Source organism: Natator depressus, chromosome 4 (genome assembly GCF_965152275.1).
Source record: "Natator depressus isolate rNatDep1 chromosome 4, rNatDep2.hap1, whole genome shotgun sequence".
NCBI lineage: Eukaryota > Metazoa > Chordata > Testudines > Cheloniidae > Natator > Natator depressus.
Window position 1 is genome coordinate 5,845,482 of NC_134237.1, and position 24,212 is coordinate 5,869,693.

Sequence of the window (24,212 nt, forward strand, 5' to 3'; positions counted from 1 at the left end):
TTACCTGACTGTCTACATCTGATTTATGCTGCCTGGTGCTCAAAACACCCATGATGCAGACTATTTTAAATGAAGCTAAATTGGCTAAATCCCAAGCATTTGATGTATGCCTACTTGTCCATTTATCCTCCCCATTAAACCAGTGTATCAGTATAGTTTTAATACCTGTACCTGGTTGCTTTCTTTGCCTGCCATCCCCTCATGTCCTGGGAACAGCTTCTGTTATGCGTAACAAGGAACTACAGTGCTGGAGCCTTAAATTTCCAGGTGCCTTGTAGGAATAGAATGTGGTTTTATTTTTTACAAGAACTCTGTGATATTAATGGAATTGACCCCACAGGGCAAGGGATCCTTTGTGGTAGGGTTGGAACTTTAAGGCTCCAGCCCCGAACTTTATGACACTTCTTTTAAGTAATACTATTTAATAATACAAGATGGCATTGGAACAGTCTTAGGTAAGCCACTAACAAATCCAAATGCAAACTGAGGTTCTGTTGGTTACGTGGCATGACATACCTTAAACATTTATCTCTCCTGTTCATTACACGTCTTCTAATGCTTCACAATTACATAACGTTTGCTTTAAAGCAACTATCCATTTTTATAAGAGATCATTATGTGCAGGATAAGTAACTTCTTCGGTTATTTTTGTTCCAAAATACAATTTACATATCTGCATTCGCAGGTGTGTACACATATATATGTATTTGTGTATATATGTGTGTGTAATATAGCATAATGGAATGGAGCACATTTCAATAACTTGTTGGTAACATAGGAATGTTAAATTGTTACATTAATTGTCTAGACTTCACAATTTATGAACTATTGTCTAGACTTCACAAATTATGGGCAAAGATAAGCCCTCTGCTGTGCAGGTTTGCAAGAGGGAGAACGAGGAACAGCACTGGGATGTGATTCTAAATCCTTCATCCATTGAACGAAGGACAAAATTCTCAGCAACTTCAGTGGGTGCAGGATGGTAGCCGTAATCATCCACTGATCATTAACCAAGAAACTTGCTAATACCTCACCTCAGGTACCTCTATACCTAGTGCTGCTCTTGTCTGCAAGTTTGGCCATCCAGAACGCGCTCTGTGTATGCTGTAGCAATGGCATGCCCTAGAGGGGAGTGACAACGGCTTTTTTTTAATTTTTATTTTTTTTGGAGAAGCAGTAAGCTGTGCTCCCTAGTGCACACCCCCCCCCCCCCCATGCACTCACAAAATAAACCATCATACTCTGAGCTGACCTGCTCTGTCAGGCTGGCTCAATCCAAAGTGAAGCTGTTCCCACTGCATTTACCCACACCCGTAGGTGGATATGTGTGGTAAGGGCAAGATTTGTGTTTGCAGGATATGCAGTGTGATGCTGCAAAACTAAAGAGCAAGGATCCCTTTGGCCAGGCAGACATACTTTAAGAGTAATGACAAAGTTAAAATATGCCAGCTCTGCCGTGGTGCCGATCCTAGGTAGTTTAAGCCAGGCGTTAAAGTACATATTTAAAAAGAAAAAACAGCACAACCTGCTATACATTATTTGCAATTTCACCATGCTGGGGGAACCGTAATCTCACAGAAATTTCCTCCTCAGCGTGTGGTTTTTATTTTAGGCGTGAAATGCCTAAATTTTTGAATTTGAATATTTGAAATGCTTCTAAATCCTTTCTGTCATCTTTATTTTATCCAGTAATGCAAGGATCTCGGAGAAGATTGTGCAACCTGAAAATGTTAATGTTTAAAGTTCAGTGAGTTTTGAGTTACATGTGAGCTAAAACATCATCTTAACATTTTCCTGCCCAAAGGAAAATAATTATTTTTCATTTGCATGTCATTCGAAAACTCCTGAACAAATTTTGTTCACATTGTCCAGAACAGTTCGCCTCTGGGCTAAGACCAAACATGGAAACTTTCTGTCCACAAGGGGAGTTTTTCGGAAGGTTCTGAGCATGAGAAAACAGGCAGCTACAATGAAAGTCCCAATGGAGCCGAAGCAGAGCAAGTTCTGCGAGTCTCTTGTTATAATTAATATTCTGTCTTCACAAACAATAATGTGCAGTTCGGGCTCTATTTCTGTGAGTGAATGCTGAGGAACTGGAGACCGAGGGACAGATTTTTCAAGAGATCAGTGCACTGCAGCTCCCGTTTGTTTTAACATAGGCTTCCTGGTGGGGAGCCTTTTTTTTTTTTTTTTTTTTAAATCTGGGCTCTTACTTGTCTGCCTAAATGGCAGCTGAGTTCCTATGAAAGATCTGGATCTGCACGCAATTCTGCAAAGGATGTTTGAGGCCGTGCCAAATTGATTGGCACTTTCTAAAACGTTCTTCCTTTAGAAATGCAAAAGTACTTAATGTCAGAAAATTAAGGCATGCAATCGTGGTAGTCTACCACTGAAAACAGTTGGTGTCTATTTAAAATGAAGAGAGGAATACAGAATTAGTACCAGACCCAGAAAAAAGGGTTTTAGAAATCAGGGTTATAATAAGGCAATAATGTCTTAGTACAGTATAAAAGTTACCAGGGCTTTTTCAGTGATATGAATACATCATATTATTTCTAACACGTGTCTGTATTCATGCTATTTAATTGTTGTTACAGTAACAATTCAAAAGCCAATAGTATATTCAAATGGGGATTTCAGTTATTTCTCTCCAGTGGGGTTCCAGCTGAGATCACATTAGGCTTTAGTTAGAGCTGAGCGAATAGTTCGTAATGAATAATTTAAGCCAGCTCTACACTGCAGATTTTGCCATCATCGCTATTTTGGTCAGGTGTAGTGAGGTGTGTTTTGCAACTAAAACTGCACTGACAAAAGCCCCAATTGTAGATGCAGCTACACTGGCAAAATCCATTTTGCTTGCATAGCTAACTTTACTCGAGGGGCCGAAATAGGCTATGCTGACAAAAATGAAGTTTTGCTGGTATACACTGTTATACACTATGGGTGCTTTGCCAATATAACTCTACTGCAGGGGTGGACAAACTTTTTGGCCTAAGGGCCACATCGGGGTTCCAAAACTGTATGGAGGGCTGGGTAGGGAAGGTGGTGCCCCCCCAAACAGCCTGGCCTCTGCCCCCTCCCACTTCCTGCCCCCTGACTGCCCCCCTGAGAACCCCTCAACCATCCAGCCCCCCTTGCTCCTTGTCCCCTGACCGCTCCCTCTGGGACCCCCTGTCCCTAACCGCCCCCCCCCAGGACCCCACCCCCTATCCAACCCCCTCCCCCCGACTGCCCCGACTCCTATCCACACCCCCGCCCTCTGATAGGCTCCCCAGGACTCCCATGCCTATCCAACCCCCCCCTGCTCCTTGTCCCCTGACTGCCCCCCGGGACCCCCTGCTCCTTATCCAACCCCCCCATCCCCTGACCATCCACTCCCAGAACCTCCGCCCCATCCAACCTCCCCTGCTTCTTGTCCCCTGACCACCCCCTCCTGGGGACCCCGCATCCCAGCTGCCCCCTCACAGGACCTCCACCCCCTAGCCAACTTCCCCGCTTCCTGTCCCCTGACTGCCCTGCCCCCTATCCACACCCCTGCCCTCTGACAGCCCCCCCCCCGGGACTCCCACGCCTATTCAACTGCCCCCTGTCTCCTGACTGCCCCCCGGGACCCTCTGCCCCTTATCCAACCCCCCAACCCCCTTACCATGCCACTCAGAGCACCAGGACTGGCAGCCATGCCACACCGCTGCACTGCCCGGCAGAAGCTCACTGCCCAGAGCGCTGGCGGCATGGTGAGCTGAGGCTGCAGGGGAGGGGGGATAGCAGGGGAGGAGCCGGGGGCTAGCCTCCCCGGCTGGGAGCCAGATGTGGCTCACGGGCCATAGTATGCTCACCTCTGCTCTACCGGCAAAGCCTTCTACGTGTACGCCTTGCCCAAGTTAACACATTTAGCCTACTTTCTGCTCTTGAATTTGTTATTCAACAACTTTGATTTAACCTTATGGATGATTGATCATGGACAATTCTAGGCAAGTGTTCAGTGTTCACTCTTGAGGCTGGATTGGTTGGTTACGATTGCTTGGGTAAGTCACGCGGGATTGTTTCTTGTCTCTAAGCGGGTATATGCACAAGCACATCTGGCATACATGTAAGATACTCTTTCCACAAACATTTGCTTGTGTGACTTTGAATTTCATTTTCCATTAAGGTTTCTGCTAGTAAAACTCAGTCTCTTAGATGTACATCAAAAGCAAATGCAAAAAGGGCCATGGAGATGGCTGAAGTGAATTTATTTAAAAATTCAAAGAAATTTTCATGGATAATAATTTTGCACTCTTTACCTGGCTGTAGTTTTTTTACCTGATGGTCTTCTTTAGAAGAGCTTATTACAGTTTTATTACTGCTTAAGAAACTTTAATAATTTCCCCAAATCTCTTAGCGAAAATGCCACCTAACTGCTATTCAAGTTGACCTGTCAGACATGGTCTCATATAAAGTAATCTCTCTCTTAAATAATGAGTTTGAAATCATTGCTAAAGTTTTGTCTAGAGAACTGGACGGGATGTTACAGTGTGTAATAAACGGTGACCAACCAGGTTACAGGAGAGCAAACATGGCAAAACAAAATGGGAAGATTTTGTTAAAAATGTGTGCAGCTCTAGCCTGTCCTGTTCTGCCTGTTGTTTCTGGGGTCTTACTCCCAGAATACATCACTGGGAAGTTGAAGGGGAAGCCGATGGAGGCAGGGAGCCAGCTAAACCCTTTGAACTGCTGAACAATGATACCGTTCTGTCTGGAACGTCCAGGATGAGCCACAAATGACCAGCTGCTGGTGAAATCCCCAGTTTGCACTAAAATGCTCTTAGGGGTAGAGGGATAGGTCAGACCTTCTGGATCCCTTTGAAATCAAAGTCACTGTGCCTCTTCCCTTTGAGTCCTGACGGCAGCTGTGTTTGTGTCCCAGAGATGCTTCCACTGATCATCTTCTTTTGGCCCCAAACTCAGTTTCATCAGGGATTTCTTATATGCCTGGTGACCTGCATTCATCTCTAGAATAGTGTACTGGATACACGTTAATAATTGAGTTGGCGTCCATCACACAATTGATTCTGTTACCTTTACACTCCTTCCCCACCTTTGTAAAGGGGTTATCTTTGTTCTGGTCTTTCTGCCATTGATGCATGGCCTGTAATAGACAGTCAGTTCTCTCACTTATTTTCCCATTTTGGCCTACTGGCTAAAGAGCAGAACTTGGGAGATGGAACCTAGGCAGGTCTTGGAGTCTGGAGAACGTTGAGTTCTCTCTTTCTCTCTCCTGTTCCACTCGATTTGATATTCCTGGGCCTCATCCCTGCTCTACAATGTTGTTGATACACCCAACCATATTCTTTTGGGGAACAAAACTGCTTTAGTTATTCAGCGGAGACTTTTAATAATTAGCCAGCACTTACATAGTGATTTCAGCCTCCATGCACTTGAACAATGTTAACTAGTTAATGTTCACAATACCCCATTGCTGGGGATAAGCAAGTATTATCCCCATATTAGAGAGGAATAGATACCCTGGCTGAATTGCTGGGGGAAATTCCCTTTTACTTACACTGGGGTCTACTGTCACCAGGTCGACACAAGACTATTAATGCCTCCATCTTCAAGGTATCTTCACTCTTTCATATTTGGAATTACTTGTAAAAACCAATTTGCCCTTGCAACAATTAATACAAGGTGTTTTTTAAAAAATCAATTCTCTCCCCCCCACTCCTGCTTGCAGTTTGTACAGTACTATGGGAAGCTCTCTGTCTCTTTGTTCTGTGTGTGTACAGTGTCTAGCGCAGTGAAGGCCTGGTCTGTGACTTGGACTTGTAGGTGCTACTGCAGTACAACTAATTTATATTAATAATGGCCATTTCCTGTGTACAGTTAAAACTGATGCAGTTAGCTTGAAAATATTCCTGTTGCTGATGAATACAAGAAGTGTTCTCTCGGTTACATGGACTCATTTATTTTGTTCAGGAGTAAACCTTGTATATTTACCATAGCAACTCTGCATTGCATGAGACCTAAAGCAAGCTGCGATTTAGGACGTACCTTGTCAAAGCAGTTTTTCATCAATCTACAGTGTGTACGATGTTCCTTTTATATGTTGTTTTAAGTAAAAGACATGTTCTGTTCATTTTAAAGTGAACTCTAATTTTAAGGTGTGTTGTGTGAGTTTTCTGCTTCCTATCTAAAAAGTGAGATCAGGGCGTGAGGAACTGTGTCATAGAACTGTGATGCATTGCCACTTCATTACTGGGATGTCTTTATGATTTCAGTCAAAGCACCCTCGCTGTGATGAGACACCTGTTTGGAGACTACGTCCTAATCTTCCTTTGAGGCTTGCCATGAAGCCTCATTCTTTTTTGGTTTACGGCTGTCCCCAGGATGGTGATTAGTTTAGTTCATTTTGCAGGATAGTTTCAGTCAGTTTAAAATGTGCAAATTAATAGCGCAGACTGCGGGCAGGATTCTGATGTGATACATTGAAAGTACAGCTGTAATTCACTTCTGATTTATTAAATAAACCCCACCCCAGCACTAGAGGCTGCATTATGTGCTGCTGTTGCCAACTCCCTGCAGTATAAATGCCATCAGATGCATAAAGTTACAAATTGCTTTCATAACTTTCACAACTAATTGGTAATCGCCCTGCAGTTCATGAAACAGGGAAAACACCTCTTGCTAAATGCATTGTCTTCAATTCCTCCTGCATAATTTCCAGTATGTAGAGATCATATTCTACATTGGCCAATAATAGCAACCCTGCAAGAAAGGGCAGATGGTAAATTTCAACCATATTCTTGCTTGTATTTCTCTCTTTGAACTCAAACATAAATATGCTAGTCAGTTCTCTAATGTCCTTTGTCTGGTGTTGCTTTGTGCATAGCTTTAGCGCTTTTCTGCCAGTTAGTTTCCAGTAAACCTTCCCAGCTAAATCTAAGTGATGTTGCAGACAAGTTTGCCGGAGGTTGTCCTGCTAAAGAGTGGGCTCTGTGCACTCAGACAGATGGAGGATTATTTTCTAAACTATAGTCACCTGGGATTTTTAATTGAATAACTCTCCCCTAGAAGTGCAATTAACGCAAGCATTCAGAGCACCTTTGTAAAACTAGTTGAGTTGGAGGATTACAGCTAGTGATATAATAATTATAAAAGTCTCCCCTCCCACCCCCAAAATTGGAAAAGCTACAAGAACTTGCCTCAGGAAAAGTTCCATAAAATCATATCAGCATTTAAGAATTAAATTAGTGGCCAGCAGTTGACGACACAATAATTAAGTCTGTGGTCCTGGACTGAGTGACACACTTTACCTCTATCTGTTGATAGATTTCACAGGCACTAATGTTCCCTCATAAACATCTGAAGGTAATTTCAAAGAGTGGGAGAGGTTAGCGCGGAGAGCAGAATGGTGGTTTATAGTTAAGATTGCCCATATATTAGATAGCTCTGACAGAGCGTGTAATTAACTTTTTAAGTGTTTATACTAAAGAATAAATAACTAGTAATACATAAGGCTTGTTATAAATGTTTCAGATAAACTCTGCTTGTGCAGGATTTAAAACAGCAACTTGAGATTTTCCGAATTATTATTGTTTTTAAGAGAAGAGATTTAGGCACAATCAGCAGCTTTGTTCTGTCAATCTACAGAGAGATTTGCAAAGGTATTTAATGCCCATTGAGGCACCTAAACAAATTGGCCTGATTTTGGGAAGGTCACAGCACGGAGGCTCCATTGGGCATGTGCTTAAGCAGTCTGTGGAATTGGGGCTCCAGCAGTTCCGGTTCTCAGTAGGAGGTGTTGACTGTGGAGCCCTCTGAAAACCTGGCCAGTTCACATGGGTGCCTAAATGGGAGCTGAGCGATCTTGAAATAATGACCCTAACTCTTCTATGATCTGTGATTTTTATAGGCAGTGTATCAGAATAATAGATAAGATTCTTACACACAAACACAAAGCAACAAAGAGGAAAAACTTTTAATATAAACATTGGTACTATTTGTTATGTTCAGAAATGTTATTGTTGCACAGAATAATTCAAATTAATCCAGATGCAAAAGGCCATAAGGCCCAATGCACCAGTTAAGACAGTGCTGGGGGCAGAGGTGGGGGGAGATTGGAGTAGAGGTGGAGGAGGAAATTGGATGTTACATAGATACTCTGCACTCTTCCCCATGGGACGTGCACCCTCCATTGGGCTTGCTAGGGCTGAGAAGATTACTGCAGCATTGCCCCATGACCAGCAAATGTGGTTTTAAACACCACTGCCTTTGTCTGCACTAGATGCCAACTGGTGTTTAATTACACCTCATCCCAAACAGAGATCGTCTTTGTCTACACAGGGCCCCAGTTGGAGTAGTCTCTTTCAAGCAGCTTAGTTGCCACTCTGTGGCCATGTGGAAAGCATTCTTCTCACTTACCCTGCCATGGTGGAATCTTTGAGTTGGGTAATGGGATCTGGATTTGCCTTTCACTGTAGGACTTAAATGGTAGATGGAGGACCTTGTGCTCCTCCTCTACACTGGGGGGAATTTAACCCTCACTTAGGAGGTTGCACATATAGGCATTTGAACATTTGACGTGTTTTCTTTTACTCAATGTTGTAGCCGTATTGGTACCAGGATATTAGAGACACAAGGTGGGTTAGGGAATATCTTTTAATATAGCAACTGGTTGTTCAAGATTGTCTCTCTCACCAACACAAGTTGGTCCAATAAAAGATATTCCCTCACCCACCTTGTCTGCCTTTTACTCTGCATTTAAATTCCTTGTGATCTAGTGGAGAGATAAAGACGCGATAACATTGTCAACATTGAGGAGCATGGTATATATTAAAAAGCTATAGTTTCCATTGAGCAGTCAGAAGATGATGGCATGAAGTTATTGTAATTATTGTGATGAGAATTGTGCTTTCAAAGACTCTTCAATTATTGCAAACTGCACTTCTGGGATATGTATGGGAAGCAGCCATTTTAATTAGGAAGATACGCTTGGAAATGAAAAGTCATTTTTAATGGTAATTTCCCTTGTGAATATTTTACTGACCACTAGAATTTATTTACTACACAGTCCTCGCAATAAAATAGGTATTTATATGTTAGTTTTCAATTAGAAATCATGACTTGTAGAATTGAAGTGATTAATGATTTTATCTGTATATTGGCTGGGGTAGTCCTCGGGAATGATAGGCCTATTGACTACTTCGAGAGGGGCCTGACTGAATCTTGTCTTTCTAATAATGATAATAATTAATAATAATATTAATTAATAATACAAAATAAAATAGCAACTGTGCTCTTATTTAGAAGAGGAAAATGAAGAGGTATGTTTTCTATAGTACTCTAACAAATCTGAAGCAGGGATGACTGAAGATGTTTTAACAAATATAGATTTAAAGAACCAAGTACATTTTTGCCTGTCAAATGCCATTAAAGTTCTTTATAAATAATTAAATTTAGAAAAACCCCGTGATGTGACTCGATGATTCTGAATGGAATTTGGAAGGAGTCAACCAGTGATGACAGATTTATGATATAAGTTTGTGTGACACCAGACTGGCTGTTGAGATGGCTGGGCAGATGCATAAGGAACATCATTCCACAAGGGAACATTGATTTACAAGAAGCTCATTTTTAGAAGAGTGGTGGGGGATAGAGGTTAAAAGAATCCACATCGCTAGGTTAAATTATTGCAGTAGACGTCACTTGGGAGTTTGGGGAATATATTCTTATTCTGTAGCCTAGAGATTTATGCATGTAACTCCGATTAGCTTTATTAAGTTCCTTACTGAGTTCTTTGTTTCCATCTGCCTCAAGAGTTTTTTACCCTATTAGCATTTGAAAATGCAATGCTATATACATTTTAACCTTTTCCGAGAAACCACCTGACTTAAAGTCCATAACATTTTAACACTGGAAAGAATTGGACTTAAACATCTGTCTGGATATGAAACTGACAGAGAGGAGATAAGTGCTAGTGGTAGCATTGTCTGGAAAAGGTGTAAAATGTCACAATATATGCAAAAATTAAAGTATTTTTGATGCAGAATTTTAAGAAGCTAGTGTTGCGATAAGATTCTTCTCTTTATTGAGCTGTCTTGCCAGAAGTACTTGTGCACAGTCAATGTTCTAAGGTGGGTGGGTATATCAGTAGAAAATTTGTGTGTGCACGCATGCGTGCTATTAGACAAGCTAAATATTTGACTAACAAATACTAATCCCTGTGCAACATGACCAGGACCCGTGAAGCTGGTAACATACCCACTGGTGACCCAGGTGCAGCTGTATGTCCTGAACACCGGCCCTTTGCTCTGAGCTGCATAAAACCAGAGGGGGAGGGAGGGGAGAGAGAAATCCTGATAAACCCACTCCCCTAGCTTGAGTCAGGAGGGAGAACAGACATCTTGTCAGGCTCCCCACACCCTCACTTTCTTATATTCAGTGGCTTCCCCCACTCTAAGTAGAGCTTCACCAGGGTGACGCCTGAGCCATTTCTTCCACTCAGATTTTCATATAATGGACGCCTGGCCTGCTGCTGCATCCTGTGTTTTTAGGGACCAGGAATGTAGACCTACTTCCTCTACCAAAGCCATCTTGTCTGCTCCATTCTACAGAAGCCGTGGCCAACACATCGCCCCTGCTTCTCCTTCAGGTCCCCTGAACCTTGGGGCCATAGAGACACCCCAGAGTTCACTGGTTTACTGCACACGCCCCAAAGACTTGAATGGGCCTGAGGGAGTTGCAATTGAAGACCCTTGCAAATATAGAAGTGTATGTGCGCTGGAATGAGCCTGCACTGTCAGTCATTCAGTTCAGGAAGGGTGGGAGAGAGGGCAGATTTCCCCACCCCCCGCAAAAAAGTCTCTGTCCAGAGAGGGCTTAGGTCAGATACACATTTATATTTGGAAGTCTGAATACAAACATCTTGTGGATCCAAATGTTGGGCTGTTTGCCACTTGCTAGTCGCTTCCTTCTGAACATAGTCTACTGTACATATTTTTCACTTTGAAAATATTTAATTATCCTTAAAAGAATCTACAATATTTTTACTTTTCCAAGTCCATAGGAACCCACCAGCGATGAAAAAGGCTGACAGTCTGATTCTCAGGTTTTGTTTCTATAATAGAGAATAAGGGGATAATGGACACACACACAGAGTAGTTTCTTTCAGTCTTCTCATCATGGCAAGCTTTATTATTACTCTGAATCCCACTGGCTTTTCTAAATTGTGCTACTGTTTGAGTTTGTAATATCAGTGCTTCAAGAACACTCCTCTGCAGCAGTTTTTAATAGTCTCCATGTTCATTGTTCACCAAGTGATCTTGAAAATGAACCAAACTTTTCATTGATCCAGCAAAGTTGCTAAGTTTGCTACTAAGCCTGATATAATATATATCAAATCACACAGATTTGAGATCACCCTTGATAATGTACAGAGGGATGAAACAAAGTGCCTGTAAAATCACTCTTGGATTTTCTTAACAAAATGGACGTTGGAAATGCAGCTTCAATTCAATTTGCATTTGTAAAATAAAAGCGTCGTGCTGTATGGTACAGTGGGAAATTTCCATGGCACTCAGGTTCTTTTGGAAGTGTTAATCAGATATTCAGTTGCAGTGCACACGTAGTTTCCTGCTTTAAGTAGATAGCACTTTGGTTCGGTTTGGTATGAAAGTAACATAGAGTTGTTACTGGTACCATGAAGAAATACAGTGACCAGGCAATGGAAATATTAAGCTGTTTTGAACTGTTTAATGATATGAAAAGTAGTTTTTAATTTGGTTAAAACTTGATGTGGTGATCAGCAAATCATTGAGGTGGGTTTGTCTTGACCTGTTTTAGGTTTGTGCAGTACAGGTGACCTCTTCAAAACCGCCTAAGGGATTATGACACCATTACATCTAAGAGGAATTGGGCATCCCAACCCTGTATGTGGCTGTGAATATCTCAGCCTACCTGTGTCCGCTACTTTCCCTTCATTTTTTAAAGCAGAAAATGAAAGGGCCAGATCCAGGGATTCAGCATGCAGCACAAAGATTAAGCTTTTTGCTGGGTATCTCCACAAGGAACCAGAGGAACAGATCTTCCTCTTTCAGGGTGCTATGGTGCTGCTCCAGATGCCACTTTGACTTGGTGTCCATGTAGTGCTTGATGTCCAAAACGTGACCCTGATATTGGAAAGTTCTGGCAATGGATCCCCTATCTCCCCCACCCCCGCCCCCAAGGACTAAGTTCCAGTGGAGCTGCTGTCATGTAGAAGTTGCCCAATCCCTTGATGTCCTGTCAGTCTCAAGTGCCCGCACTACTTCTGCCAGAGGCAGCCCAGTTGTTTCTCTGCGTATAATGTTATTTTACTGATTTTAATATGAGAACCACAAAGTCAACAGAGACTCAACCCTCCTCACCCCGGCTGTCTTTTGTGATGAGTTTTCTGGTGCTTCATCTCTATGAAGAAACTTCTCAATTGTAAAAAAAGTTATAAATATTCCCCCAACACACAATTGGGCTGTGTGTACACTAACACTTTTGGCAGGAGTGTGGGGAAAAAAACCACACCCCTGACTGACATAAGTTGTACCAACAAAAGCGCTGGTGTGGACAGTGCTGTGTTGGTGAGAGATGCTCTCCCGCTAACATACCTACTTCCAATCATTGGGGGTACTTTACTTATGCTGACAGGAGAACTCTCTCCTGTCGATGTAGAGCGGCTACAAGGGAGACCTTACAGCGGTGCAGCTGCAGCAGTACAACTGTGCCGCTGTAAGGTCTGTAGTGTAGACAGAGCCTTAGCCTGTGGAATTCATTGCCACAAGACTGTTCTGTTTTGCAGAGATTCCTGTACACCACACATCACCATAGAATCATAGGAGATTAGGGTTGGAAGGGACCTCAGGAGGTCATCTAGTGCAACCCCCTGCTCAAAGCAGGACCCAACTAAATTATCCCAGCCAGGGCTTTGTCAAGTGTGGGGGAGGGATAGCTCAGTGGTTTGAGCATTGGCCTGCTAAACCCAGGGTTGTGAGTTCAATCCTTGAGGGGGCCATTTAGGGATCTGGGGCAAAAATTGGGGATTGGTCCTGCTTTGAGGAGGGGGTTGGACTAGATGACGTCCTGAGGTCCCTTCCAACCCTGATATTCTATGATTCTATGAACCTCTAAGGATGGAGATTCCACCACCTCCCTAGTATAACTTATTCCAGTGCTTCACCACCCTCCTAGTGCAATAGTGTTTCCTAATATCCAACCTAGACCTCCCCCACTGCAACTTGAGACCATTGCTCCTTGTTCTGTCATCTGCCACCACTGAGAGCAGCATAGCTCCATCCTCTTTGGAACCCCCTTCAGGTAGTTGAAGGCTGCTATCAGATCCCCCCTCACTCTTCTCTTCTGCAGGCTAAATAAGCCCAGTTCCCTCAGCCTCTCCTCATAAGTCATGTGCTCCAGCCCCCCTAATCATTTTTGTTGCCCTCCGCTGGACTCTCTCCAAATTGTCCATATCCTTTCTGTAGTGGGGGCCCCAAAACTGGACATAGTACTCCAGATGTGGCCCCACCAGTGTCAAATAGAGGGGAATAATCACTTCGCTCGATCTGCTGGCAATGCTCCTACTAATGCAGCCCAATATGCTGTTAGTACCTGACATAACTGAAGGGAAGAATTTAGCAGGATTTGGTGGCCTATTCTATGCTGAGGTGTCTCTCTGAGGCCTGTGGGGCCACTGTATGGCAGGTCAGCCTGCGGGTCCTAATCTCTGTGTTCTCAGCACCACCCCACCATTGCTGCTGGACAGACAGCAGCTGCAGTGATCTCGACTGGAACTGAGTGTGGAGCTAGCGAGGGTGTGGGGCTGGGCTGGTTTCATGGGATGGGAGACTAGGCCAGGCAGTGGCTGTTTCTCTCTCTTGAACTCCATTTCCTGTCTCCCCCCCACACCCCCCCCCAAAAAAATTGCATTAGGATAACTTGAACCCATCCGTTGTTTAAAGTCACACACTTGGCATGTGTGCTGTCCTGAATGAGGATTGACCGTGAGAGGAAGAAAGGACCATTTTACAGTAGATTTCATATTGTTTACTGAACATTCACAGTGTAAGGGCCTGATCCACAGCCCTTTCCTTGACTTCAGTGGGTTTAGGATCAGGCCCTAGGTTGTTTTCCTTAACTTCTTGTATATATTCTTATGAGTGATGTGCGCTCAGACTCCACACATACAATTTTAATTGAAAAGCTGTTTGGGGAAGAGGGATGGTGTGTTCTTTATTCATCAGGTGGAGAGCCTATTTGGTATTTTACAGCCAGTGTGTGTAAGGTAAATATGATTTTCATAAAAAGGAAGCATTGATCTTATCACATTGATAACAGTTCAGGAATAGGAAAATATTGACACTTATTGCAATAAAGTCAATAAGGATAAGTTCTTCCTTTTTAATATAAACCTTTGCATTGCGCTTTCTAAAAAGATTAGGATTTTGGGGTTGGGTTGATCTGATCTCAGTAAGTTCTCCCCCCTTCCCCGCCCACATTTTAACCCTTTTTAACTTGTCAAGTACATAGTGGCTTGTAACATTTTTAGGCTAATAGGATGCTCTGTAGGGATCACAGCGATATAGTAGATGTTTGAGTGTATCCTAAGATAAATAAGTCATGAAGTCATGGAAAGTTGCAATTGAAGGAGCAAAATCTGTATTTTTGAAATATTGTGCCTGGTCTCATCTGGCTTTAACAGATAATCAGGGCTGGATGATGTCGTGGAGGTATCCAAAGGAAAAGGGAGTCTGTGGAACATGTCTCTTTTTGTGCATCAGACTGATAAGTACAGATCTCAGATAGGACCATTATTGATAGAGAGAGCAGATTCTCTTTCAGCTCAATAGATACACAGGTTGCTTTTGGATACCAAAGTCCCCGATTCAATTTCTTGCTGGAATGGCTTCCTCATAAATAAGGATAAGCCTTCATTTATGTTTACTCAGTTGGCGACCACGTTGTATTCTGCAGAATTCACATAAGGCATTGCAGGTTTATGTTTCTTTCCAGAATGCACTTTTGCATTAGCTGTTGTGATTCAGATGGAGCTTTCATTCCCAGTCCCTATTTTCAGGGATTTATAACTTTCACAAACCGTTAGTTTGGGGAGCAAAATTTCTCAGATCTGGTCTCATCTGTGAATTTGTTTTTCTGGAGGAGTGAGCAGAAATTCCACCCAGCCCTGATTGAGGATTGGACATTCCCATGAAGACCTCAATTCTGAGCTTATGAAGTCAATGGGAACTTTGACATTAACATCAGTGGGATCACAACTGGACTCCGAGGCTTTAACTGTAGATACCTGAGTTGTCTTATTGACTTCAGCAGCACTGCTCAGGTGTTCAAAGCAAGAATGTGTGGAAATGTTTGCAGGAATGGGGCCCCCCTTAGGTATGTTGTTTGGGCTTGTTTTAATCCATTATTTCTTGTTTTCCTTTCATTTCTCCTTTTTTGGCTTTGAAAAATAATAATAAAAAAAAAGCAAAACACATTCGATATTAAAGCAGAGGTTTAACTGTAGACAAGTCAGGAAATTTTATAAACAATGTTTCCGCAACAACATTCCATCTTCTTTGTATGTGTACACTATCATAAGGTTTTTTATTATGTGGTTACATAGACACACACACAGATAAACATGTGTGAACACGGGCAGTTTAAACTGAACACAGACGAACAGAATTTTGCTTATTTAATTGGGTTGGGTCAGATGTGCTGTGTTTTTGTGTGTGACTGCTTCTCTTTGAGTTCTGGTCTTACACAGTGCTCATCACTGTAGTATTTGAGTGCCTCTCAATAGTGCATTGAATAACGTGACTAATGTCTGCGCCATGTTGTTCCCTCATCCCCTCCCCATGGGGAGAGATAGTGCCGTGGAGTATTTTGCACAGACAAGCTTTACCCTTCTTCTAGAGAGTCCCATTGTGCCACAGGGGCAGAGTTGTTGGCCATGGTCTTCAACAAAGAGCTTCAGGCTCTTTTTTGGTAGCCTAGTGCCAGGCCATTGAGCACTTTGAAGATAGGCACCAAGAACGTGCTTCACTCTTCTGTGGAAAGCCAGTGTAGGTCATGGACAGCAGGTCTGCAGAGTTCCTGAGGAGATGTGCTGCAGTTGTGCTTGTGTTGCACAAACTGCAGTTATGTTCCAGTGGGCCCATCCTGCACCCCCGATGACCACACAGAGAGAACCCTTGGGGTAGAGATCACAACCCTCCTGCGCAGCAGCATAGCTCAGCCAAATCTCTGGCCCCCATTCACTACCTTTGTGGTGTCGAGGACCTTTAAGGACTCTGTTTCTGAGCCCTTGCTCTTAAAGCAAACAAAAACTCATGCTGTTAAAACTGCTCTTTAAGATTTGGGGATTCTAGTGAAATAAAGGCATGAGTGTTTTGGCATAAATCTTTTTGAAGAAAGGAGAAGAGGCGGGGTGGGGGGGGGGAAGTGTCTTGCTTCCATTCACTTCAAATTTACATTGAAGTGACATGCAAGGATGAGATTCTTGTAAGACCCACCACCACAATTATACCCCATGGAAGCAGTAACTACTTGTCTATTTCCATGTCTGTTCCTCAGCAACATTTTTCAATAGTCAGTTCATTGTGCTGCAATCAATAGTGAGCTTGCTTTAACCAACTTCACTAAAGATTAATGTTCGGCTATGCTAATTGGTGGAGTTTAGAGATGAGTGACTTGGCAAAGGTATGAAAGAATTACAAGGGATTTCCCTTGTATCTGTATTAACAAGGAGCCCTAATATATACGAGTGTGTTTTGCTATTGTTAATACTTATCACTCCATTTTTAAAGAGACAAAGCAGTCTGACCTGATGTACACAGACCAGACTTCGGAACTCACCAGTCAAAAATTACAGCTCAAACTCCTCTATGTTAAATAGCAGACTTTTCATTCTCTGGACTACTCCATAATAGAGCTTCACATTAGCTACCTTTCCTCCATGGACCAGTGATGGTCTACAAACTGCAGCTGGAGAAGAGCTTTTAGATAAGATAGCAATATCAACAGAGACTTGTCAGGAGGTTGAATTGCAATTCACCTTTGTTTATACTCTTTGTGGACGAAAGATTTACAGTGCCAAACATCTGCCACTGAACAGTCAAGATGCAAGTTTTAGAAAAATAATGAAAATATATATGCGCTTCCCCATTTTGGGCCAAAATGGGTTTTGAATTTCTGCCCCAAATAGCTATTTTCTGCTGGGGAAAACCCCATTTTTTGACCAGCTCTAATTTTAAACTAGTGATTATGCTTGAATTGACATATTACCATTCTTTTTAGAAAAACCCTTAAAAAGGTTTAGGTTCCATTTTAAAAAACAAACAAACTAACCAACCCAGCACACAGAACTAGGCCATTGTAAATCTTACAGGACCACAAGTAAAGGTCACTCAAACAACTTTAATTCTGGCCCTCTAGGATTGTCGCACTTCTGTCTTAGGTTGTAACTTGAAGTCTGGAGAAGATACTCAAGTTGTATGGTGTGTGGGCGGATTATGGAAGATGTGACCTATGGAGGACCAATTTTAGAAATGGTTTCGGACAGATGTGCCTCTGATACTAAGTTTGATGTTTTATCATCACAGTGAGCTTTGGATTTTCTGTGTAAGTGCCATAACATCATCATCTCAGCTTAAGAGTTTGAAAATGTACACCTATTTCCTCAGTGTCTAAAAACACTTGTCTAAGTAGTGGCCCATGAAATCTTTGTGAGTAGTAGGAAATTATTGCTTCACTATGCTGTTCTTTAAAGGGCATTAAACATTTTCATTAAAGTGTACAGGTTTTTTCCTGTGGACTGCAATCACTTTGTGCCCAGTTCAGCCATTTTTGTTCATGTTGAGAGACCTGCAGAGGGCCAGCTCAAAGCTTTACACTTACATCCCATTTTGTTCTTGTTTCAAGGTCTTAAGTTATTGGCCGAGTGAAGCAAGGGCCTACCCCAGCCTCAATAGCATTGGTCTGAATGTTCTGCAATGCTTTTGAATGCTGCATCTGATCAGTTCCAAAATTTCAGTGACATCCTAGTCATCAGTGGGCAGAACCCCACTGATTCTGGTGAAACTCAGAAAACCAGAAAAGCCTGATGTCCACAAAATCACCACTCGGTCACGTAGGTACTGAGTAAGGCAACGATCTCAACAAAGCCTGTGGCAGGGGACCAGTCACTCTGGATCCAGGGGTACAGAGAGAAGGTGAGGGTTAGTGGGCCCCCACCCCACTCCAGCCAGGTCCCTCCACTAATATCAGGCTTTTTCTGTTTTCTGATTTTCACCAACATCAATAGCAAGGGACCCAGCTAGTGGGAGGGCTGAGGGGGGCTGGCCAAAGTTGGGGGTGAGAGAGCTGGCTGGGACAGCTGATGGGAGTGGGGTGAGAGGCCCATCAGCCCTCATCCTAATTCTGCTGTCACTTCATCACCCACCATGTCCAGAGCCTGCGTAATCAGTGATTGATTTCAATGGAGTTAGGGGCCTAGACACTTTTGAAAATCCCACGAGGCACCTATCTGTGTCTTTAGGCAATTTAAAATTCTGGCCCTAACTGTGACCCACTGTTGTCGAGTGTTTTGTAGGTGCCATAGCAAAGGAGAATGTGAAGGAGAACGTTGAGGAGGTTGTGTGGATGCCTGTGGTGAGCGCCTGGAATAGGTGAGGTGCAGCATGGGAGAAAGCACGAAGACGCTTGTTTGAAACAGCAAACACCTTGTTTGAAACAGGTGAAGAAGGGCAGCATTTGTGGCAGGGCGGAAGCGAGGGGTGGGGGACATCTCTGTAGCACAGAAGAGAAGACAGGTAGCGTGGGGATAGGCTGTGAAAGGCCTTAAAGGTGAAGACAGCAAGTTTGTGTTTGTTGCCATACCAGAGAGAGAGAGAAAGAAAGAGAAGCGGGAGCCAGTGAAGAGATACAAAGAGGGGTGACATGGTCGAACAACGCACTAGAAAAAGGATCTTTGCAATAGCATTGTGCATTGGTGAGCATGGGGCAAGAGGAGAATGTTGCATTGGCCGAGATGGTGAGAACCTGGATGAGCGTCTTAGCTGCATGAATGGTGAGGAAAGACTGTATCTTAGTGATGGGACTTAAGAGGTGCCAGAGGCCTTGAATCTCACGCAGACAGTGTAACCTTACCTTTCAAATAGTCCTATTGATTTCCATGGGCTTGAATGTCCCTTGGGATGTGCAGGCATGCAGGGGCATAAAGGGGGTGGGTAGGAATCCCCCTTAGACACCTGTGTAGCTTTCCTGGACATTAGTTCTGGTTGTTCAGAAGTAATTGGGTGCTGCATGCCTGCCATTCCGCCCTGGGGAGGTGGGTAGAGCCAGCACATAAGGAATGGCAGTTTGCTTCTGGCATGGGCCAACAGCAAATTATTACAGCAAGAGGAAAAAGGGAGGGAATTGTGCACTGCTCCTGGGGTAGCTCTGCCTCTCACACAATGGGATTACTGCCATTGTAAAGTGCCTCTCAGCTGTAGGGGGAGTCACAGAATGGGGCTGCCTGAGTATGGAGAAAGGTATTATGCTTCGTCTGGTCACTGGTGCAACGAATCTTTGCGACAGATAATTGTGTCACAGAGCATCTCTTTTTCTGTGGCCATGTTAAGGTTGTTTGGAGCCCTCACTTGTGGCTTATTGTGGTTCATATTTTTTCCTCTTTGTTATTTTTGTTGCTAAGTGAAACCTTAACTTGTTGGTTGAGAGTGGGTTTTTCAAAAGCTCCTGAAGGAGTTACATGGCCAACTCCCATTGAAAGTCAGTAGAAGATGGGCACTTAACTGCCTTAGTTGGTTTTATAAATATTTTTAAAATAAATAGTAAAAGTTGGTGTCTAAGTTTTTAAAAAACTGCTTTTAAGGCTTTTTCTAAAAGGACTGATGGAACTTCTGTTCAACCTTAACTCCAAGGTAATGATATTTCTTGGGTGGTGGTTGTACTCATGATTTCATATGTTTAGTTTTTTAAGGCTGAAAGGGACAATTCAGACGGACTAGTCTGACTTCTTGCATAATATAGGCCAGTGGTCTCCAAAGTGGGGCGCGCGCACTCCAGGGGGTGCGCAAGACCATCCCTGGGGTGTGCGGCAGCAGTGCTCCCGGACCTTTGATTCTCCGGAGGCACACCGGCGGCAGCTCTCGGCTCTCCCCACTCCGCCCTGGTGGCAGCTCTCGGCTCTCCCCGCTCCGTCCTCGCTGGCACGCCCTGGTGGCAGCTCTCGGCTCTCCCCGCTCTGTCCTCGCTGGCAGCTCTTCTTTTTTTTTTTTTTTTGCTTCCCTAGAGCTGGCCCTGGGGGTGCGCGATCCAAAAAGTTTGGAGACCCCTGGTATAGGCCACAGAATTCCATCTTGTTCCTGCATCAGGAAATATATAGTGTATACACCAACATGCAGTAAATCACAGTTCCTTCTGACTAATTTCTCCCATGCTTTTTAGGAATATTTAGATCCATTTTGTGCTATGTGAAACTCTGATGAAGCTTCCTCAGAGACACAAGCAATGAGGGCAAAGGTGACGTGAAAATCAGACCCAAATATAACGTGTCTGACACAATGCTGAGATTTGCTAGTGAAAAGTCTTTTTAAGAATGCCTAATTGGTTCTACGGAGTAACTTAGTATGTAAATGTTTGTAGTTCTGGGCTGCTCGGAGAAATTTCATTAAGAGGAATATCACGATGATTATATGTAAGTAAAATTAATTCTCAACGCTCAGAGCTGACAGGCACCGAATAAAGAACGTGAGGCACCACAAGGGCTTTTGTTGCGATTGTGTATGTGGTATGGCACCTCATCCACATTACCTTCCTTTTCTGTTTTTTTAATGTGTTGAATATCTGTGAATATATTTCATGAGACTAAACTTCTCGCACTTATCATGAATTGCTATGTAATTGTGCCCACGAGGTGGCCAAGTGTAGCAGTTCATTGAGTTATAGGTAAGCATTACTGGCCTGCATCTGTGCCAGTAATGACCAATTAATGATCACTGACGTAGGCTAATGAGAAGCTAGTGGTGCTTAATGCTTTAACTAGTTATTGCCTGACCATCAAAGAAATATAGACAGAGAGATCATTATTTCTGTGGAGGTTTTTTAATGGATATTTCAGATGAGTACAAAATGGACTGCACAGGTTGGTGGGTTGTAATCACATTGTACATCCAGTCTGTGTTTTCTTTGTAACAGCACCAAAAAATGTAGAAAAATCCCAGCTCTTGATGGGAAATGATGAGAGATCATTAAGCAGCCATTCAGCGAGGTTGGCGGTCACTCTAAGGACAGTGGGTAGGAGTTTTTGAAAGTGATTAGAGCTGGTCTAACTTGGCTCCTGTTGAAAGCAATGGGAGCTGCTTAGGTGATTTGGAAAGTCAGGACACTTTGGGGCTTAAGTATGGGTCTAGGAGGTCTAATTTTCCATTTTGAGAATCTTGGTCTATTTTGTTGTTTGTGGTTCCCTGATGTGTTAAAATACATGAGTCAGTTTTATTTTGTACTTTGAGTACTTGATTCTCCTATGATGTTGGGTGATGTAAATCAGGAATAGCTGCATTGAAGTCAATGGAGTTTGCTGTGAAAATATAAACAGACCCGGTAATAACAATATCAAATTCCATAAACTGCTGCCTGAGAAATTAGGGAGACCACTTCCCAGCCTATAGGGCCAAGAATGAGCCCAGTTCTGCCCCAGTGATACTCATTCAGCCCCACTGACATCACTAAGGTTGCACCGATGTAACTGAGGGCAGAATGTGTATGGCAGTCTTGCCAAGTACTTAAATAGGTGCTTATCTGTTCTCTGCCTGTGGCATACAATAGCTAATCTCCTGAGGGCTGGAATACTTTGATCTGATTCTGGTTGTCGGGTTTAGCGTGTGGGTGCTGGGTGGTGTTTGTGGCCTGTCATGCAGCGTGGGTCAGACTGGATGTTCTGGTGAGTCCTGCTGGCTGTAAAGTCTATAACACTATGAGGTGAGTTGTACCGTTAAAATCAATGGGTCTGCTCACATCTTAAAAGGATACACATGCTCTGTTGGATTGCTGCCATAGCTGGGTCGTAGTGTTGAAACAAAAGAGGAAGAGCAGGTGAAAAATAGACGTAATATAATCCTAAATGTAGGAAGCTAGGGACCCAATCTTGCTCCCATGGATTTCAGTGGGAACAAGCTCCAGTCTTAGTTTAAACGACTCAGTGATACTCACCCCATAAGATTTCGTGAGCTACAGCTCACTTCATCGGATGCATTTGTTAGTCTCTAAGGTGCCACAAGTACTCCTTTTCTTTTTGCGGATAGACTAACATGGCTGCTACTCTGAAACCTGTCAACCCGTAAGTGGCTTTCACAGAGTTTGTGGATCTGACAGTGCCTCATTCACTCTGACCTGTGGGGAGTATGCAGAATGTTTCCTGTATGAGCATGTTCACCACGGGTGTGGGAATTGCTTGGTCACCCTATAGGTCTCTCAGCAGCCAGTTAAAGTTAGTAAGGGGAGAATACTCTTTCCTCATACCTGCTAAGACATAGCGAGGGATGGGGGGAAAATACTCCATCCTTTGCAGCAGCCAGGCTAAGAGATGAGAAAATGAAAGAATAATGGGAGATCCCTTAAAGCAGCCAGGGGAGGGCATAAAGAGGAAAGACTCCCTCCTTTCCTAGAAGTTAGGACACCAAAGGGGTAATCAGAGAAGGGAAACAGACTATTGCAAGCATGTTTCCAGCATAGCTCCTCATTGGGCCACGATTGGCGCTTTGTTACATCTCCTCAAATCATTGTACATAAACAGCTAATCAGAAGCACAGGAGAAACTTGAACAAATTGAAATGAGTTCACTGCTGTGTTGACCAGAAGACACTGTATGAGGCTGTAGAAATAAACCAGTGTGGCTAAACTCATAATGTTGCTGACATGTTCTGTGCATATTCCATGGAACCAAAACCCTGTGGGAGTTAATAATGATATAGTATTCAACAGATTATTTTAGGGATTCATAAACATAAACAGTATATTTACCTCTGAATAAAATTCTCCTTTGACCATTGTTTAGTTTTCTTGTATCGTTGGAACCCGTACACATCAGGGGTGAAATCTTGGCCCTGTTGAGGTCAATGGCAAAACTCCCATTGACTTCAGTAGGGCAAAGATTTCACTCCATATTTACACAATCATATGACTACTATGACTGGATTTTCAAAGGACCCTAGGAATTAGATGCCCAAATCCTACTGACTTTCAGTGGAAGTTGGGTGCCAAATTGCCTTTGGTTTTTCTGGAAATGTCCTCCTATGTATTTTTTAAGATATAAATTACTCTCAAATCATGTATAAGTGAAACAGATATTCTATCTGTTGACATGATTTGTAATGTACAATACCAATAAATGGGACTATTTAGAGTGATAGTTTAGCTAGAGAAACAAGGGGACTTTATACTGTTAAAAGAACTTGGGCATTGGAAAGCTGAAGGCCATGACACTTCCTACAGCTGATAAAACGGGTGATTCAGAGAGTCTATCTGGGAAGCACCATCTGCTGACTCCAGGTGTTGCTGTGACACGACAGCTAGCAGTGGACTCTGTTTAGTTAGCGGGAAAGTTATTGTTGAGATTGAATGACACAGAGACACTTGTTACAAAACTAAGAAGTGCAAGTGAAAGAAGGAGATGACACCACAGATGAATAGGGAATGGTCAAAGTAGATTTTCCTCACCACAGACTCAAACCGTTATTTTGTCCTGTTCTGAAATGGGAAGGCTCAGCTGTAGCAGTTCAAAGGTTATGGTCATGTTTACTATAGCAGTTTTTAATCTGTAATCTTCATTGCTCAATTCTGCTTTCAGTTACTCAGCTTCAGGGATTCTAGTTTTCTGTGATAAACCCCCCAAAATTCTCCCATAAAAAACATAAAGATTTGTGGTTTTCCATGTTTAAAACGAAATGCTGAACTTTAGTTTCAGTTGCCATAATATATATAGGTATCAGCTGAACGCAATGTTTTATTGATACAGCGGAACCCCATTTATCTGATCTAATTGGGACTGGGGCCAGATTGGATAATCAAAACTGTGGTTAATCCAGAGAGTTTCAGCCCTAAGTGGCAGGGTTTGGGCTTCAGCGGGAGCCCCAGTTTGGCTAGTATGGAGAGGTGTATAATGGAGGCTCGGATAAATGGGGTTCTACTGTATGTTTTTATTTTTT

At 43.0% G+C, this 24,212-nt stretch overlaps 1 protein-coding gene across 35 annotated transcripts in view; it reads left to right on the forward strand.

Annotated features, from left to right (window-relative positions):
• The window catches only part of ADGRL3 (adhesion G protein-coupled receptor L3), an 804,652-nt gene that overhangs the window by 188,911 nt on the left and 591,529 nt on the right, over nt 1–24,212 (forward strand). The gene's annotated exons all lie outside the window — the stretch shown is intronic.